This window comes from Aulonocara stuartgranti (genome assembly GCF_965226115.1).
Source record: "Aulonocara stuartgranti genome assembly, chromosome: 3".
Classification (NCBI taxonomy): Eukaryota; Metazoa; Chordata; class Actinopteri; order Cichliformes; family Cichlidae; genus Aulonocara; species Aulonocara stuartgranti.
The window spans coordinates 33,922,969-33,944,479 of NC_138941.1; the positions used below are offsets into that span (position 1 = coordinate 33,922,969).

At 41.3% G+C, this 21,511-nt stretch overlaps 1 protein-coding gene across 18 annotated transcripts in view; it reads right to left on the reverse strand.

Annotated features, from left to right (window-relative positions):
* LOC309701940 (receptor-type tyrosine-protein phosphatase delta-like) overlaps positions 1 to 21,511 on the reverse strand; it is a 409,167-nt gene that overhangs the window by 234,199 nt on the left and 153,457 nt on the right. For all 18 annotated transcript variants that reach the window (XM_082526274.1, XM_082526271.1, XM_082526265.1 and 15 more), the window contains exons 5-6: positions 11,906 to 11,978; positions 8,747 to 8,856 (exon numbers count right to left, since the gene is read on the reverse strand). The gene's annotated coding sequence lies outside the window, so the exon portion shown is untranslated. The remainder of the gene's footprint in view (positions 1 to 8,746; positions 8,857 to 11,905; positions 11,979 to 21,511) is intronic.

Here is a 21,511-nt window from a genome sequence, read left to right on the forward strand (position 1 = left end):
ACCTCCTAAGTGATAGGCCACATAAATCAATTTTTTTAATATATATATACACACACAGTAACAGTTATATGCAGCTTCCAGACCGCTTGCTGATAGCTGCCATTTCTTATCACCGCAGCTGAATATAGCAGCGTTATGAAGGCACTTTTGCTTGCTGTCTAAAGGGAGGCGACTGAGGGGAGAGAGGTGATGCATTTTTGTTCAAATTACTTAAGCTGCCTACAAAGCTTTCTGGTAAGTTGCAGGGTTATGAAAATTTACTATGAAGAGAAGGGACTCTTAGACAGAGGGGAAAACACAGTCTTTATGACACCTATCATGTGCATTCCTGTGGATTTTAATCATTCTGTTATGTAAAGATGCTGTCATTCCTGGCTTTGTGTGCTTTATTTATTTATTTTTTTACCGTAAACTCACGCTGCTCGATAAAATCAAGGAGCACACAGAGAAATTCACTCTGCTTCCTTACAACTCTGGCAGAGGTAATAGCAGCAAACGATGTCCAAAATGTGCGCATTCCTCTTGCACTCTGTCACGGGGAACATGCCGGTCCCACGGTTTCTTTTACCAAAAATATTTCTTGGAGGGCGTAATCCTGCCATCTGTGCTATTAATATGAAACTTATTATAAACAAGCTAATCAGGCTTGTTTGTTTTTCCTTTTGTTGAGCTTTAACATTCGCGCGGAAACGGGGCTCAGGTTGAAGCTGAGACGAGCTCTCGTTACAGTAAAAGCACACAGGTGTTACAAAGGCACGGAGAGCTCATCAGCACACAGCGTGATGCTGTGAGACCGTTTGATAGACAACAGCACAGCAGGAGAAAGAAGAGCGGAAGTGGGATTCAGAACTAAAGAGCCAAGAGACACTTTCTCTGTCTTGCTCTCAACTGCTCCCAGTGCAAGAGACACGGGCCGCTGCACAGACAGATGGCGAGGAGGTGTGTGTGTGTGTGTGTGTGTGTGTGTGTGTGTGTGTGTGTGTGTGTGTGTCTGCGCGCATGAGTGAGTGTGAGTGGTGGGTGGTGACGCCATTCAGCTTTGTGCAAGTGTGAGAGATGGAGCGCAAGAGATATAAGGGGCGAAAATGAAAGAGGAAAAAACACTGCAGAGGTGTGTGTGTGAGTGCTGACTTTCTCATGCAGCCATTAATCCATGATATATATATATATATATATGTATTTAAACACACACACACACACACCACATCCAAATAGCTTGCGTGTTTCATTACACCATCGATAAAAGTTCATTTGCGCTGTCACTTTGCATTCACCCGTCATACTGTGCAGAGACATAGCAAGTAAGGAACCTCTCCTGATGATGAGAGGCACACCTACTGTGGGTGTGTTAAAAAAAATCTGTATTGACAGACTGCCACCTACTGGATTTTACTGTAATTTCAATTGTACTATCACCCCATCTAATCTCCTTCTATACTGCATAAGCATGTAAACATGCATTTAACCTGTCACGTGCTACGCACATACATAAAGCTTCCCTGAAAGCAAGTCGCCCGACAACTAATTCAATATTTCTTTTTTCAATACAATCTTTAAAACTCAAGTTTGCTCTGGTGGTTTTCACATCTTCATGTTAGTTTTAGTTTGATTTATTTAGATGATTTGGGATTTTTTTTGTGAAATGAGAAAATGGAAAATGTAATGTAGATAATGTTTAATGTTTAGTTTTTCTTGGATTAAATAAAATGACTGCAACTTTTTGTCATTTGAAGATTGAGATTTAAAATAACTAGTTTGGCATCATGGTCAATCCTGATCGAGCGATTCAAAAACAATGTATTTCGTTTCATTTTTCATGCAAATGAGACTTTACTGAGTTATTAAATGGAAAGCAGTCATTCTAATGACGCAGGTGAATCACGCCTCCTCACGTGGAGGGACTTGGGGAAGGCTTGGAAGGCAAACGGTGATGCATAGCACCATCTTGTGGTTATATAATGCTGGATAAAGGCTGGCAACAAAAACACACTTTGGCTGAAAAATATCTGTCTGTGTAAGAATGATTCGGTTTGAAGTTTCATAGACAGTCCAAAGTCCTGAGATAGCATTCCCTTAACATGTGTATCCTGACGCACGTTTAGACTCTTCTTTCATTTCCTTTGGAGGTTGCAGTGGGATTAAGTATGCAGATTGTTTGCCGCACACGTTTGCACTATGTTAACTAATGAAAGAAAAAGCTGAGATTATCCATTTGCATGACCAGTGATGCTGCAGCTCCATTTCTTCATGTTTTTCCTCTTTTTTTCCTTTTTTTTGCAAGCAAACAGTATGCGTGTGTTTAAGCCACATCTCAAAAAGCACCAGAACATTACCTGTCACAGGACTAAATGAGCAGCAGGTCCCATGAAACACCTCATCCATGACACCTCGAGACAAACCTGCGCATTGCATTAAACATGCGCACAGGCTCAGGGCTTTTGCAAAATTCTGCTTTTTTTCTCCACAGAGAATAAGACGAATCTCCCATGTTCGCTTCCTCATAATCACAATACAAATGCGATATTTAAGAATGAGCATTTCAATCACGACAAGTGAGGCAACGGGACTTATGAATGTGCTGTATTTAAGAAAGTAATTTGGAGGTTATCGGAAATTGTCGCTAATCATTTAATAATGCACCTTTTTAGTATTCTCCTGATCCACTGTGGTCACTGCTTCAATCTCTAATCCAGTCTGCTTGTGGCTTAGTAGAGATTTGTCCTGAGAAACCGCTAGCTGCTATCTGACATGAAACAGATTTGATCCATTCTGCACTGCATATCTGTCTTTTTCAGACAGCCAGTATCCAAAAGAAATATGTCAGCAGACTGGGGATTATGCATTGCTGCTAATCACCAACCTGCCCAACATATCTTTGGTTTGACAATCCAAAAGTCATCCCCTCCCCCCTTTTTTCCATTTCGAATACTTATTTTGATCTTCGTTTAACCTCATTGTGCTGGTACAATCAGCTGTGTTAACTATCGACTTCATGCTCCGCCGGGTTACGTGATTATCTTGTGCAAATGAAAAGTGATTTAGCAGGAAAAATCCGAACATGGAGTAATTTCACATCCCTGTTCTACTGCTGTTGAGCAAATAGACTCATCATCATCACCACCATCATCGTCGCCATCCAGATTTGCTCTTCTGAGAGCGAGAACGTGAGGGTGGCACACTTTATTCGCTTCGGGGATCACCATCTATCTAAGCATCATGAAGCTGATCACCAAGGGAAATAGTTTGTCTCTCATTCCTGCCTCCTGTAAATGTTGACTAGCTAACGCCGCTGTGCCTCATGTGTACAGAAAAAGAAGAAAAAAAATGATAATACAGGAAAAAAAAAAGTGGAACTTCATTAACTTTTCCTCTTTTTTTTGTCTACCACCTGCTGTGTGCACTTTCATTGTTATTTACACCCTTTTAGCTAACTGGATATTGCTGAGTCTGGCCAAATGTAAGCACACAACCTGTGGGATGAATGTGATGGATTTCTGGTATCACTGGTCTTTATTTGTGGTGTGACTATAACCACAATTCCCCAGTCACAGCTTATTGCAGGGTGAAGCTGAGCGAGATATACTCCGCGGCTGGCACGAAGCCACTGGACTTTGTAATAATTCATTGGCCAAAAAGCCCTCCATGTACTCACTGTGCAATATTTATACCCCACTGAATGTATTTCTTCAGCTACATCACCGCGCAGGCTTGGGTCAGGGATTTTCTCTCCTCAAAACGGGTTCTAGTATATCAGATGCTGGTTAAATGTGGGAAATGACACTAGGAATTTGCCCACACTCTGGCTGCTTACAATGCTGCACAGCTGGTAGCTGTTAAAATTGTTTTATGCTTTGTTGTGTTGCAGCGCCAACATCTAAAACACTGTATGTAGTTTTTTCTCTTCCTGACAATACAACTAAGTTAAAGAGATGAAAATGATGATGCTGTGTAAATATGCAATAGCTTGTTTTTTATGTCAGGTTGCTGTAAGCCTGTAATCTTGTATTCATCGCTGACAGCTTGTTGTGATATCCTTGCATAGGTACTATGATACTCTACAGTACCTCATTTATTTAAGGTTTTAGTTAGTCATTTCTTTGTTTTGTTTTCTTATTTTCTCATGTATTTTTTTCGTTCTCTGGTTCTGTCGGAGGTTTCTTCCTGTTAAAAGGGAGTTTTTCTTTCCCACCGTTGCCAAAGTGCTTGCTCATAGGGGGTCATATGATTGTTGGGTTTTCTCTGTATGTTTTGCACCCCACTTTGCAGTTATTTATTTGTCATGTATGATTTTCGTTCCACTTCTCACGTGTACACCACTTTGTGTTGGTCTTTCACGTGGAATTCCAATAAAATTGATTCATGTTTGTGGCTGTAATGTGACAAAATGTGGAAAAGTTCAAGGGGGCCGAATACTTTTGCAAGCAACTGTATTATTGTAGGGTCTACCTTACAATATAAAGCGCCTTGAGGCGACTGTTGTTGTTATTTGGTGCTATATAAATAAAACTGAATTGAATTGAAAGGTGATTCACACACAATGTAAACATCTTACATTGTGATTTAAATAAAAAAAAAAAAAGCCTTTTCTGCTGTTGATGAGGCTGAACGGACACAAGACATTTATTGAAACATCACAACAATACACCAACTAGGCTGGCTAAGCATTTGACCTTGACCTTTTCTGTTCATGCCCAAGGTCAAAGCTGACCTTGAAAAACAATTGCAAGAAACCATATTAACTGATCTTTTATATGACTTTGGAGAGGGCTGTACAACACAGTGTTTATTTTTTCAGTACAAAACCCTAAGACATCACAATGATGACATAAAGTTTCACATAATGACATAGTAATTGAGAAATCTGCAAGCTTTTTACAGCTTGAACAGGCAAAGGATTTCAGACAGCTCTGCTCTAATCATATTTGTAAAATTAATAAAATAGACCATATTAGAAGTAATGCTTCAAGGTCATAGGTCAAAGGTTAGGATCACATGAATTTGGGGTGGCCGTCGCTCAGGTGGTAAAGCAGGTCACCTGCTACTCGGACGTTTGGTGGCTTGATCCCCGTCTGCCAAATATCCTTGGGCAACATACTAACCCCAAGTTACTCTCTGATGCATCCATCTGAGTTTGAATGTGTGTAAATGGTAAATAGAAAAAAGTGCTTATGCGAATGAGTGTGAAAACATGAATGAGGCAAGTTAGTAAAGCACTTTGAGTGCTTGGAAAAAGTAGAAAAGCGCTATATAAGACTGGTCCATTTAGCATTAGGAAAAGGCTTTAGTTTCCACTGGATCGTCTTCAAACTTTAAGCAATATAACAGTGACTGGGAGACATAAGCACTTCCTTGAGCTCCTTAAAACATATGTTTTCATTACAACATTACATGACTTCATATTGAAACCAAAAGATTAATATACTACACTAGATTTCCATTAACAATGCTGACATCAGCACAAATGATCTATGAAAACAGTGCAGACGTCACTATTGGGGGTTTCAGTATTACGAATGATGACATCAGCATAAATAACATCAGTTTTAGTATTGCTGTTCCCTGTCGGGGATAGTTAGCTCTCTGAGTGCTCTCGTCTTTATCTGTGTCTTTGTTTGTTTCTTTTTCTGTTTACTCCTTCTAGACTACTGAGAGCTCAACAACCAGGCCTGGCACACAACTACATCTTAGGCTTCAGTAGTTCTTATCTATATCAGATATTATGGTCATTATATTGCCCGAGTCATTGTTTTTTTTCTGTGTTGAATTATGACATAGTTAATATTCATTTTAGATGTTAAGCAGACTTTCTGTGTTACGTTTGCATTTTTGCAGTATGTACAAAGCTGATTAAACCAACTTTATGCTGATTATGCACAACTTTTCACGTACTTGTTATCAGCCTTAAATCACTAAATCTTGTCCCATTTCACATATTCGGTCGTTAAGTCTGACGTCACTAGCCGTGTCCGGGCCTAAACTCCGCTGCAGGTCCATATATCAAACGATCACTATGGCATTACTGAGAGTTGAAAAACTGTCTAAAGTCTTTCATCTGTAATAAAATGATCAGCGTTCTGCTCTACCAGGTGTAACAATTGAGTTTAACATCCAGGCATCCATGAAAACGGAATTTATGACATTTAATGGAGTTAGAAGTTAGCAGGAAGTTAGCTCGCTAGCTTCTATCTAAATACAATATAACATGTCCTGACTGCAGGTTTTGGAAACAAATTAAAACGTACAGCTCTGTTATCACTTCCAACATAAATGAAGACAGAAAACTAAACAGCAGTGATGTTTGTAGGGTTACTGAAGTTTGGCTAGCTGGTATATAATGATGTGCTACGTGACCACTAGCGACACAGCTATGTTAGCATAATATAAACAAGCTAACTTTTTTTCCACTCGATAAAAGTTAACGTGAGTGTTCTCGGTGGTCAGGAACAAATGTAATCGCATGGCAGGATGCTGTAAAAGGACCAAACTTCAGCCAGGAGAACAACTGAGATAATCCATCCACAATACGAGGTTAGTCATTCATATACTGCTGCATGGGCTGGGCTGTAGTTACATCCTAAGGTTTTAAAAACTGAGCTTAAATAAATGATTAGCGGTAATAAAAGCCGAGGGAGGTCAACAGGGATCACTGACTGTTTTAGGAGCTTTTTGAGATTAAATAGAAGAAAATACATAACATTAAACATGTTAACAACACAAAAACCCTATTAAACGCAGACTACTTTAGGCCCGGAAGTAGGGCTGGGCCATATTATACCGTTCACGGTAATACCGGTATAATGTTAGGCAACGATAGGAAAATGAAATATCGCGATAGAATGGGAGTAAAACGCGCGTGCGCAGTGCCTTTGTTTTCATACGCACATGGCCAATTGTTGAGTGAAACAGATGAACCAGAATTGGTTTGTAAAAATGGTGCAACTTCCGTGATGTGGAACTGGTTTGGTGTTTGTCCATCAGATACACAACAAAGCACATTTTTTGCAGAACATGCAAGCGGCCGTTGTTATTGTCATATTTGTCGGACTAAGATGCTCTTAAATCTGGGAGTAATCTGGGTCCTAAACTCCGTATGCTTCAGGTCAAACAACACTGCAGCATCACTTAGAGTTAAAAACTGTCTAAATTCTTTCATCTTTAATAAAACGATCAGCATTGCTGCTTTACCAGGTTTAACTATGAAGTTTAACTTCCAGGCATCCAGGAAAACAAAAGTTATTACATTTAACGGAGTTAGAAGTTAGCAGGAAGCTAGCGGAAGTTAGCTCGCTAGTTACCTAAGCATGATATTGCATGTTCTGACTGAGAGATTTCTGAAAAAAATCAAACGTACAGCTCTGCTATCACTTCCAACATAAATGAAGACAGGAAACTAAACAGCAGTGACATTTGTAGGGTTACTGAAGTTGGGCTAGCTGGTATATAATGATGTGCTACGTGATCGCTAGCGACACAGCTATGTTAGCATAACATAAACAGTGAAGCTGGAGGACGAACACTAACACTTTTCCACTTATAAAAGTTAACGTGAAGGTTCCTCATGGTTAGAGACAAATGCAATCGCATGGCAGGATGCTGTAAACAGACCAAACTTCAGTCAGGAGAACAACTGAGATAATCCATCCACAATACGAGGTTAGTCATTAATATACTGCAGCAACATGGGAATAGAGCAGCTGCCAGAGAATTCAACATTAATGAATCAATGGTACAGAAGTGGAGGAAGCAAGAAGAATGAGTTTAATAAAGTTTGATTTATCTGACTGCTTTGTTTCGCTTAATGTGCCTTATAATCCCGTGCACCTTATGGTCCGAAAAATGCATACTGCACACTGCAGTTTAATGTTGCAAAGCACCTCTTTTTAACTTCAGTGGATATTATACATGGTTATGCTCAGGATATGTCAGCCCATTTCTACTGGAAATGCCTTTGGGTTAAACTTTCAGCAAGGAATTTGCATTTGCACTGTTACATTTTTATAAAGCTTTAATGTACATAAAAACCAGCTTCTTGTTTACGTGAAAATAAATGGAAGGTTGTCTTTTTGCGCTAGTAATGTTGTGGAGTTGTATTTTGTCTCGCATCAATTATATCGTCGGTTATATCGTTATCGCAAATTTTCAAATATATATCGTGATAAATATTTTTGGCCATATCGCCCTGCTCTACCCGGAAGTAGGATTCATCATGTCATCACTTAACGACAGAATATTTTAAAGTAACTGTTTTCAAATTGTTTTCATTGTGAGAAATATGTGTAGCCATACATTGTAGTAAAACTTTTAGTGTCTTAAAATGCAGGAGTAAAAGAGTTTAGGCTAATTCTTCAAACATTTTGTAGTTTTCTTTAAAGATTCAGATGTACTTTATATCATTTTAAATAAAAAGTTCAAGTGTACTCTGTATGTTCTGTAACGAATAACACAAAAAATGAGCACATGAGAAAAATTAGCAAAAAAATAACCTTATCATATTCCTCCTTTTATACTTTTCAAATGCCACAACTCAATTAAAAACAAAGTCAATGACGTGGTGTGGAGAGCTTCTGCTGCAGTTTTATCCATTAGCAGCTTAAAGTTGTGAGAGCGATTCTTCTGCTTCTTTTATCATTAAGATGAATGACAACAAACTAATTGAAAAGTGAGCTGACAAAAAGGTTAGGTTTAATATAGAAAATCCAAAAACAGATGCCCTTGCATGAACTGAAAGAACATTTATCCGACTCACCGAGTAATGAGACTTCTTTGGTGGGATCACGCAGGTGCCAACATGCTGCCCGATGCTGCGGTTTTACCTCACCGACACACCAGTGAAATTAATGCCCCCTTTGCCCCCACCTAGAAGATGAGATAGTAACTGAGATAAGAATACAAACCACATGAGTGTGTGCATATAGCCTGCCAGGCTGACTCTGTCTATTCTTTATTAGCAAAAGGAATCGGTGGATAATTCTAATATTAGCATCACTTTCATGTACTATTTTCAACAATGCGAGCAGTTACATACGGAAGAAGCAGAAAATAATATATATATTTATATACGTATATAAATATGTTTGATATAATCAGATTTTCTTTGTTCACTTTAAAACTGTAAAACATCGTCTCCAGCTTACAGCTTTTTTTGTAACCCACTATTTTAATATTGCAAACAAAATGATGAAAGAAACCTGAAGGTGCACATAAGAAAGCCGTAAAAACAAATCTATGGTGACTGTATCTTCAAATTCATCAAGTGCATCATCAATAAACATATAAATTCACATCTGGTAGGAATATGCACATTAAGAAAAGAGCATGCAAATGAACATAGCTATGTTTAATTTTCATTTGAATTTTGCAGATTAATGTTGGCCAAAAGAAAAAACGTTGTACTACCTTTAGGCTCGTAATGATTACCCCAGGTCAATCTGAAAGACTCCACTTTGCATCTAAGTGGCTTCCTCTTAGTGTTATTAGAAAAATACCCATCTCGTTTTTCAACTCGTGATGCTCTATTTGCATAGAATTAACCTCTCAAAAGACATTTTAAAGGCAGGCTTAAGCTGACGTGCCTCTGGAATATCTTACGTGCATTTGCATAACGTCTGCCTCCTGCTCAGGTGATAAAGCAGTGCTAAGCTGGATTACAGTATTTGGTTCTGTAACTGTGTGGGTGTGGGTGTAAGACTGCGTACCTGCTGGTGTACCTGAATATGTGCTGGAAACAGGATTTTTTTCTTTCTTTCTGTTTTGGCATGCCTACCAATTGCCAGCAGGGCCAAAGAGAACACTTTGCTATGCCTGACTGACATGCTACTCATGTGACCTCATGAAATTACAAATCCCTTCAAGCAGTGTAATAAATCATTGGAGCCAGGTCTGGCCCACAACACTTGGATGGATGCACACACACACACACAGTGCCAACCATGATATAATATACTGAAGCCAGTTTAGTCTTAAACGCTACACCTACTTTTGTATCCTTGACAATTTAACCTGCTCCAAAAGAGCTTAAACCTACCCATCTAACAGTTTGTGCCAAAACACAAAAATAAAGACTACTTTTGTATTTTGCAACAAAAAGCTATTTTAGTATTAGAGCCACGTCAATGACGCAGTAAAAGCCAGCAACACTGTACAGTTTTAAGTGATTCGGTTGTTTAATACTCCAAAGACGCATCATTTTTCAGTGCTAACGGGTCACTTCACAGGTACTGTAAGCACTATGAGGAAGTAGACTTCCTACTTTCAGGAAACTTTTTTTCTTCTCGGCTGCTATTTTAAACCAGGTCACCTGCTACTGCTGTGAATTCCACTTTATATAACACGACTCCATCTGACAGGCGTAGGGCACCTATGTACCCGCAGTTCTTGGTAAAAATGCATTACAGCATCTTTTTAACAACAGTGCCCCTAATGTTTTTTTTTCTTCCCTGAAAAGAAACAGCAAATTCGATTTAAATTTAATGACTTAATGGCTCTTAAACAGGGCACTCGAATGGCTTCCAACAGTAGCGAAGCGTGATAGTGACAACTCTGCTCCTGTCATTGACGCAAAGTTAGCCTTCCTCACTTATCTGTATTTAACTGTCTTTGCCTAGCCTTTCCACGCATGTCGCATTTGTCGCCGTCACCTTTAATTTGAATCAGTGTGCCACCTGCGCCTCCTGCCAATTTTTTTTACAAATGCTCCCGGTAATTACAACAAGGCATTGAGTAGCATCCGAAGCCTTGTTGAAAAAGATCTTTCATTCTTAGTGCTTGCGATCTCATTTAACACACTTAGGGATATATGTGATGCTGCCAGCAGGGACAGGAAATAAAAATGAGGGTCTCAATCCTCCTTAAGAACTGAGCGTGTGATAATTTGATCTCAACACGCTTCCCCTACGAGTGTATTTGATGAGTTCATTGGAAATCCTGTGGACATGTGGAAGAATGTTCTGGTGTGCGCTGGCTTCTGCCCGGGGAGCAGTAACTCAGAGCAACACAAACGCTCCAATTACAGCTGCACCCGCAAGTCCTCCGGGGGAAACCACGGGACTGTTCATTGATCTGAAAAACACCGCTGTGATAGAGGGTAAAACTTGGCTTCATTTCCAAAGGACATGAACTGTACTTTTAATTATCCCAGCTGGAACGTTATTATGATGATGATAATGAGAGAGACATCATGATTTAGCCGAGGACAGTTCGGCGTTTGCAGTTGTGGGAACTTTAGTTAGTGCAGATTAAAGCGTTAGTGTCACGACACGGCTTTACAGCATAATTATACACTGCAATAACGCTATTTTAATACGGCAGGTGATTCTGAAGATTCAGGGTGTTTGCAGGAGCAAATATAGTGAGAGGTGTGAACAGCGTGCATCACACAGTCTTCATATGAGAACAGCTTTGCTCTTAAAACTGTAGAGTAGCAGCAGTGGAGATCCCTGTACTGCAGAGGGCACCGTTAGCATGCTTTGTGTGTCATCAGCCCAACATGGTAGCCTACTGACAGCATGAGTGGAATTAATCTCAAGCTGTTATTGAATAAAACTGCCTTTGCAAAGGCACTCATTTATTTTTCTATAGTTTGTGCAACATTCATCCCGATTCATAATAAAAGTCAGACAAAGAAGAAAAATATTATCTACAAGTGAGCAATGCATCATGTCCTGACATGTATTCTACCTTTATCTTAATCCATACTAACATCATTTATTTGTCTGACCCCTGATTTGATTTCTGTGGGCTGACATTATTATTCTCCTGCACTGCTGACATTTGAACGCTGGAGGTAGAAAAAAAAGAAATCCCCCAGTGGAGTGGCTGTCATCAGTGGAGTTTCTCAGATTAAATAACACAATTGTAGGGTTTGAATTTTTGTTGTTGTTGTTGTTTTCTTTTTTTTCAATCTTACCCGTTTGGAATAATCAGCTGCGATTGCTGCCTCGGACCAGAGCGACGAAAGAACAGAACTCCTCCGAATTTCCCTGCGGGTAAAGAGACAAAGAGGTCAGGACGTGTCACGCTTTAGTCCATTCACCACTAAACACTTACATCGGTGTACCGAACGCCAGTGCTGAGTTTGCATACAGAGTCACCGCACCGAGGTGAACGGAGACGAGCATGAGCTGGCACACACTGTAGTGTCTTCGCGCTGATGCGTTATCAGGTTTGTAAACATGCTTCATGCACTTTGAGAAAATGACTTTCCATTGTGCATAATGAGAGCTGCTAAAAATAAAACTCCTGCATGAATGCTGACAGTGTCTGCACCTTTTGCTGAAGACAGGATGGCAGGATGTTTGGTTATGTCTGCTTGGAAGTAATAATTTCTGACAGTGCCTTGTTTTAAAAAGCGTGCAAGAAAGCATAAGTATATGCTTGACACACACACACACACACACACACACACACACACACACACACACAAACACAGCCAGTTATAATGACATAGTGCATGTAATTGGGGCTTTAATTGAATGTGGTTTCAGGTTGTGTTGTGAAAAGGGACACAATATCCAAGCAGTATAAAGGCTGATTTTCATTCTTAGGTAGAGGCATAAATATTAAGTCGTCTACGTTTGCTTCAGTTAAGTAAAACACGTGCCCTTGAGATTGTCTGACTACCCTCAGATGTCACAGTGGCACAGGTGATTGACAGATCTCTGGCTGCGTTTGCCTCCCGTGGAGAAAAAAAAAAAAAAAAACACCCCACACGGATAACTGGATGTTGGACACCGCAGCACAAACTACCTCCCCTATCCGCTGTCTTCAAGCAATCTTCAAAGCGCCACAAACGTGAATCTCGCTTGACTTTCTGCATCTGCAAACCTACTTCACATCATTTTTTTTCTTCCCCACACCCACTTTGCCGAAGCACTTGATATGCAAAAATCATATGTTTACTTTTGAGATCAAAGTTTCTTTCTCCCTCCCCTTCTCCATTTTTCACCCCCATCTAAAAATGGACCCGTTTCATTATGCAAGCCAACAAAGAGCAGCGTCTGCTCGCGCAGCCCATTCCAAGCATACTGATTAATTAGCTTGTATAATTAGCTTAATGATTTAGAGAAACATGGCCAAGGCCACCCAAGTAGCTATGCTAATGGACCCCTGTCTACAGCAATTAAAATGCCCATAACTTAACAATGGTGGTGTAGAAGTCCACATAAGAGCTGTTGAGGAAAAAAAAGTAGTTGCAGTAATCAATGCAAGCATCACGTTAGCTGGCGCTGTGGTAATGAATACCTTTGCACTTATCAAATTGTGAAATTGTGTTGCAAGAGTAGCATTTGTACACATGCGGACACCGCTGGAACTCTAAGCGCTAATGAAGTGTTCTCATTTGTCTCTATGATGATTAGTTTTAGCGCCGGCGGTACACTTGGTGCATTTATACCGCAAATTAGTCCAGAAATGTGTTGCAAGACGCTGAAAATGTGAACCCTTCTCTGGTGTCACGCAGAGCAAATTTATCGTCCGTCTGCCTTATTACGCCTTTCTATACAATTTCTGTCTGCCAGTTATGCTAACTCCGTCCCTGTGTGAGCACATACTGGAAAGTGAGTGAGTTAGGACATGCAGTTGTGGACTTTATAGTTTCCATTAAATGTGAGTCAAACCAGACAGTATCTCTGCTCTCTGACAGTAGCATCAGCATTCCTGGCTATACTTCAGACATAAATCGTCCATTTATGACCTTCCCCCTGAACAGTAACCAACAGAGACACCAGCTCGTCTCATAAAACCACCAGAATGTTGAACGAGAGAGAGAGAGGTGAAGACATCACTTCCATCGATACACGGCTTCGAAAATGCCAGTCAAGTGGGAGCAGTTAGAAAAAAAAAGAAAATCAAATTCCTATTTGTATATTCTTTTAGTGCTATGACTGAATGCTGGAAAGATCTCACCTAGTCATAAATGAGTGGTAACACACTACGCACTGTGCCGCTGACAAAGCGAAAGGAATCACGGCGCCATCGAGCTTGTATAAGCAGAGCAGGAAATGGACTGGGTATGGAGGGTGAGCTCAGAGTTTGTTGCAATATTACTCTAAAACAAGTTCAGAGCTTCTGGCACCAAGATACTTTAGAAAGGCAGACTAAAAACATTCTGATGCTGAATGCAGGACTAGTTAACGATTTACAGACCAGTTATAATATTTATACATTTATAATTTAAAATGTGATATACGAGTTGCAACATCAGAAACATCAACACTGATAACTTGGTAAAAGTTGGTTTTCTTTACCTTTGAAATTTTAATTTATTACTAAGAATTGCCAAATCGACGCTATCGGCTGATAATATCAGCCAGCTATTATACATTATATTATATTCACCCATCCAGTTCATTGAATTCAAGTGTTGGAATCACTTCCATACATACGTATAAATCATACATATTAAGTCAAGCATCTAGCCATGCTGACTGCTTCTACAAACATTTGTGAAACGATGGGTCGCTCTCGGGAGCTCAGTGAATTCCAGCGTGGTACCATGACAGGATCCCGCCTGTGCAAGAAGTCAGTCATTAATTTTCCTTGCATTGTAACAGGTGTAAAGTTTGGTGCTTTACAGGAGCTGGGCTCGACCCCTTAGTTCTAGTAAAAAGAATTGTTAATGCTTCAGCATACCAAGATATTTTGGACAATTTCATGCTCCTAACTTCATGAAAACAGTTTGGGGTCGGCTCCCTCCTGACTGTGCACAAAGGTGCACAAGCAAGTCCATAAAAACATGGATGAACGAGTTTGGTGTAGAGGAAGTTTACTGGCCTGCACAGAGTCCTGACCCCAAACCAGCAGAACACCTTTGGGATGAATTAGAGCAAGACTTTGGGTGTCTCACAAATGCGCTTTTGGAAGAATGGTCAAAATTTCCCATAAACACTCGTAAACACGTGGAAAATCTTCCCAGAAATGTTGAAACTGTTATAACTGCAGAAGGTAGAACAACATCATATTAAACCCTGTGGATTAAGAAGAGGATGTTGCTCAAGTTCATATGTGTGAAGGCAGACAAGTGAATTCATTTGGCAATATAATGTGTCAGACGGGCTCTAAAACTATCAAATAAATTAAAAGCAATATAAAACTGTCAAAAACAACAATAAGAAGACGAGGTGATGAAACAAAATAGGAGACGGCATAAAAGTGGCTCAAAGTGGAAGCATTGAAAAAGCCTACTTATAAAAATATGTCCTTAAGAGACATTTAAAAGACAATCAGGCTCTCAGCAAGCTGCCCTCCTCAGGGAGATTCTTCCAGACAGTGAGTGCCCTAACAGAAAAAGCCCAGTCACCCTTGGTCCTCAGCTGAGACTGTGGCGTGGCTAACAGAGCCTCAGCCAAGGACCTCTGCAGAGACTGCAGCCTGGAAAATAAATGCTCCACTGGAATGTAACTCATGTGATTTCTGCTTATTAACCCTCTGGAGCCAACAGAGGCGCCGGTGCGTTCACATCACATGACCCATTTAAGACGATCCAGCAGCAAGATCATCTTCACTTGGGTCAAAAGTGCAGACTTTAAACCATATACCAGTATATGGTATATGGTTTATACACCATATAACCATATACCTAACAGTGCAGTTATGTGGATTTTATCACAGTTTGATGCATAGAAGTCGTACATGACAAAAACCAGCCAACATAACAATCGCGCTTATGTCGCCTATACTGTGGACACATTTTACTGTAAATAACACAGAAGCTTTTCAGATGTTTAATGTGATGCATGATAATGATAAACTATGTAAAATGATACAAAAGCAAAACTTCTGAATCTCATTGATCGTTATAGTTAAGATAATTTCATTATTCAGGCATTTGTTTTAGTTTGACATTACATAGCATCGTTTGCTAGCAATGCTAGGTGCTGCTTTCCCAAAGTGTGGGGTGGGATTAGGGTTAGAGTTGGCATATATGAGGACTTAGATCAAAGAGGGTTATTATCATGAATATCTCAGGATCAGGATTGTTAGGAACTCATTCCTAACCATGTTTGTCACTGAAGACAGCTGCTTGAAGCAAAGGCGCTAATTAGAGCGGTGACAGCTAGCTATAAAGGGAGCTGCAGGGAATAACACCAAAACACTGAGCTGAAAAAGGGGGAAAATTCATTGTAGAGAAACAGCATTGGGTGATAACTTACTTCATGTTCTTGAGTACCAGGTTCAGTTGATTAAAGCAAAAGAAATTATTAGACATGGCTTAAATGAACGGGCTTGTTTTCTTACACAATTTAGAGAAAGATTAAAAATGAAAATAAAGAGGATCATAGTTCAACCTAGCGCTGGCCCCAGTGTGGCACTGAAAACACAGAACAGCCCATCTGCTAAATGCTTGATTAGACTAGGAGTGAAGAAACAAAACTCTGACAGAGACAACAACTTTGATATTATAATTGTTATCATTTTAAAACGGATGCTTAACAGCACTGCCATTTCCAAATGGCTTCAGCATTTCCAGTAGGTTCCATATGCCATGTCTCCGAAAGCCTCTTTAATGAAACAATGTAAGGCAAATGAGTCATTATGATCCGCAGCACTCCCAAACACACTAATTACCACTCAGACTTGATAACAGTCTGTTTGTGTCTGTGTCTGCGTGTTGCCAGCAGGTGCACCGCTATTCACTTGTGCGAGCTGAACATCACAGTCCCGAGTTTGACACCATTGTGTCAAAAACTCTGTGCTCAGCTCGTCAGCTCTGGTGCGCTGTGCCCAAACAAGCCAGCTAAAAATGAGCATTTGGGATCTGCTTTTTTTTTTTTTGCTTCTTTCACTTTCTCTCTCTGTACCCAGAGCTGCCTCTGCAGCACAGACGCAGAATTAGTTATATACTGCATCATGTGTCTGTTCAGGATTGCTGTCATCCTACCCAAAAAAGGAAAAGAGAACAGAAATAAAAAAAATAATAAAAAAAGGTATGTTTTTAGGAGAGAGGAGGTTTGATATTTTAGACATATTTGCATAGGTTTGCAACAGTCGGGCTGATGTTGACGGATATCAAATTTACCATGCGAGCTGTCTCGGTGAGGAATTCAAAGTTTCAGGTATACGGAAGTCACCGATGAAGCACAAACTTGTTTCTCTCCCCCTCATGGGTTGCATTTGCACATTTGGCTTTATTAGTGGAGCTACCCAGTGATATCCTTTGATACGACAAGTCAAATGTCGTAGCTCAAACGAGTTTTGTTCCACGTCAAACCGCTCCGCCGCGCAGCTTCGACGCAAACTCTGACGAATCGGAGAGGCTATTGGTGTTCGGGTGGAGAACGAGCGAGCGGAGACGTCATCCCTTCCGCGCTCCCCTCTCCCTCGCTTGCAGCCGAAGCCCACTTATCAGCGGAGTTTCTATCATGCGGAAAACTTTCCATCACGCTCAAACCGCTCCTCCCCAAAGGCTATCATAATCTGCTCAGCATGCATAATGGTAATCGTTCAAATATCTCATCAACGCAACAGGATAAGCATGCTGTCGGTGTGAGGAGGGGAGTGAGTAAGATGGTGTGCGGTAGACGGGGAGCAAAAGAGGAGGTTCGGTAGAAAAGAAAAAGAGGGGGAAAGGAAGACATGCGGAAAGGGGAAAAGGTGAGAAATCAGATGGGGTGCAACAGGGAAGAGGGAAAACACATTAACGCTAGAGTGGGAGACTCTAGAGGAAGAGAATGAAAGAGGAAGGAGGACAGAAGAGGAGGAGGTGGCGGTGGTGATGGGGGTAGCTCCACCAGTCTTTGGCACTCTTAGGAAACTCTATGCCACTATATTCTGCCCCCTTTTTTCCCAGTCAGCCTTAGAGAAGATGATAGCATTGATCATCTTCTTAAAAGACCGCTTTTCCTGTCAGTGTATCACCTCTCGTCATTAAGATGACTGCTTGAGTTGCCTTAAAAGGTCTCGTGTCTGGCAAAAGCTGCAAGCTGTTCGATTGCCTTCTACATTCTTTTCCTCCCTATATTCGGACAAGACCGCTGACAAACCTAAGAAGTGTTGTTCATATTGGTTTTCGGCAAAGTCCAGGAATGAAACCTAATCATAACTGTGCCGAACGGTGCCACATCCAAGGGCGGTGGGCGTGCGGATTGAGAATGTTTGCCACCGGAAGCAAGCGCTCATCAATCAAAAGTGGGGAATTCCACCTCATTTATTGCCTCCGTGACGGATGTTCCCTGCTTCTTTGACGTTTGCGCCCCCCAGGGAGGGTGAAGGGGGGTGGGGGTGTGCCCCTGTGGAGTTTCCATCTCAAACCTCATGAGCATCGGTAGTAAGAATAAAGTAAATAGATTTAGTTCTCCAGATCTTTCACATTTCCTGCGCTATAAATCCACTTCTCGCCCGCATAAATCTTTGGGAAGTTCGGGCCGCCCTGTGCCTCTGCTTATTAGCCGACCGGGGGATCAATTTATCACCTTTGAGGACAAAGAAAGGAGGCATCGGGGGGATTCTCTCTATCCCTTTGATTTATGGAGTCAGAGAAGAGGCAGGGCATTTTTGGGTCATGCAAATCCTTCCCAGCACAAGTGCCAGCCCCTCCCACCTCCTCTTTGTGTTGAATTAATTTCTTTGGCAGAGAGAGGAAGCGAGGGATCCGTCAGGTGCTCGGAATGCAAATGAGGAGGTTTGGGCTTGTTTAAGTAAGTGGTGGTGATGGAGTTGCTTAAATGCAATAACCATATATCAGTGGAAATTACACACATTCAATGATGGCTGATTTCAGGGTTGTTGAGTTTGACTGAATGTAACTGAAAATGCTAAAAAAAAAGAAAAAAAAGAAAATAACGCACAGATCCAAGACTTGCAGCTTTCATGCAATTCTAAGCATTCACCACTAGTCTGTGCTATTGGTTTAAGCAAATCTTCCTGTACTGCTGTGATCCATTTTTTCTGCCCTCTCCCACAGAAAGAGCTGCAAAAATGTGGCTGCCCCACCTCACCTGTGCTAAGTGGCTACCTCGTCTGGGCGAAGCAACGCCTACCGCCGCCGCTTCCTCATTTGCGATAGTCCTCATGCAAAACGACGGGGCTGGCAACTGCTGGCTTGTGGGAAATGTATTTTATGTGAAGCAGACTTCTTTTGAGGCTGATGGAGTGTTGATGGTTTCGCACAGTGGTTACAAGGCAGGTTTGAAACATTGCATCACGTATTGTTTGGATCTAAGTGTGATTCAACCTACTATCATCAGATGTTTAGAAAAAAAGAAGGTGGCAACGGGAAAAGGCAGCTCTGTCTTAACGTTACAAATGCACTTTCATGCCAGAGCGCTTGTTGCGTTTGTGTAAATTGCGCGTGTCCGCGTTAGCCACGTGCAGGATTGTTTGAACGAGCGTGATGGAGAACGGGATCAAACGCAGAGAGGCGTCCCGTCGCGCCGAGTCTGGCTACTTTTTTTAGTTTGTTTTTAATTATTCAGATTGTGAATTTTAAAACACCTTCCAAGTTACGCGCATTTCAAATCAAACTCGCTGCGTCCTAACAGCAAGCTGCGGTGCAGGCTCCACTCCACAACCCACTCGCCACTGCCTTGGCTCTCGTCCACGCTCATCCCTCCTCATAAAAAATGATCCTGCACTCGCCAGTGCATTTCTCCAACACCTACCAGTACTGCCACATCTTTGTCATTTCCCCTCTCCTGCATTCCTCCCTTCCACTTCCTCTCCCCCCCCCCCTCTTTTTTTCTCCTTCTCTACCTTGTTTAGGCATGCTATCTTTTCCTTGTGGCAGAAAGCATAAGACTCGCCGTTTGCTGAGTGGGCAGCGGGGGAGCGGAGGAGGAAAGAGAAGAAATAGAAAGACTCAGAAGGAGGAGGGAGAAAAAGAGTTATCTAACAGGATTAAAGGAGAACAACGGAATGGAGAGCACTTAAAATACTCATGACATGAGCCCTCTTGCAAAAAGGAGGGGATGAGTAACAATGGCTGAATCACTCTTGAGGTTCTCTGGCTCTAGACAACATGCCCCTCTCTCTCTCTCTCTTTTTTGCCATCTACGTCTCTCTTTCGCCGCCCTTTCATCTTCTCCTTTCCGTCTCATTTTCACTTACTGGTTAGAGGTCTCGATGGGTCACGAAGGAGTCGCTCGCGTTAATATGGGAAGCGAAAGGAGGAGGGTGCGGGTTAATTAACTATTGAAAAGGAAGACATTCGGTTCAGAGTTAATGGCGAGAGGATATATTCTGTGGTGGAAAATATTGAGGCTATCAGCGTTTGTTGAGTCATTTGGTTGGGAAAAAAAACCCACCCGGAATGAACGACCGAATGATGGATGCTGGCTGAATGAAAATATTAAACTAACAGGAGAAGGGGAAAAAATGCAGCGAGGCGAAAAACTAATTTCTTAGTTACTTTAACCAGTGTTTGTGTGTATTGAGACGCTGACAGCAAATAAGGACAAATACCCTTCCACTCAACCCCGCCATATGGGAATCAGAAAGGTAGAACAACATGACAAATTTCCTCGGGGTGGATCGAACTTCTGGAAGAGAATAGCACTTCAAACGTTTGGCGTGCCTCGGCAGCCTCTCTGCCCGTCTGACTTGCAAAGATAGCAGCCGTCTGGCAGCGCGGCCGAACACACACACACACACAAACACACTGAGAAGTGCTCCTTCGCACACAGGTGTGGGAGCACACTGGATCTTTGCATAAGCACACACAACAAACTCTCTACTGCTAGTCTCTTCAAACACTCTATCCTTCACCAAAGACACACACACACACTTCACCTATTGTAAAGGAAGACATGGCGTATCTTTTGTCCAAACCCTGACAACTGCCAACATTTTGAGTGGATTTTAATGCAGCAAACTAATGTGTTTATACTTGCTATAAAAAGAATGCGCTTGGCGCATAATATATGGGGATGAGGTCTCTGGAGTTGCCGCTGTCTCTCTTTTTATATCACATAACAAACATGTGATGGCAGTGGGAGAGAAACTCTCCAGCCTATGTAAATAGGGTGCCATTTGAATATTTCACACAGGGCTCGCGCTTACCGAGCATCCATTCCTTTTGAATCACCGCTTCTGCCAAAATGGGGGAGAGTAAATAAGTGTATAAAAACATAAAAATAAACTGCAAGCGCGCATGTGTGTGTGTTTGTTTGCACACACTGTGTATTCTGTTCTTCGCAGCGAGCGGTATCGCGTCCTTGATGGTTATGTAAGGGATGAATTTTAATGATAGTAAGATCATGGCAGCGAGCGCAAAATAATGACGACTAGGCTGGCTGGTAAATTGACTGAGAGATTTGGCTTTTGGTGCTGACTTAAGAGAGGACTTAAGGAGCTTCTGGGATTTGAAAGTTGAAAGATAAAGGCTGAGTTACACTGGGGGATCTGAGAGAGCCTCAATTTTCAGCTCGGTGCCATGACAAGAATCATTAGGTTGGGAAAGAGAAAAAAAAAGGACGTGATGGAATAACTCAAAGGCATAATCAGTTGTTTACAATGGCAGGGAAGAGTGGAAGAGAAAGAAGAAAGAGACATGTTCACAAATGAAGGTTTCTAAAAACCC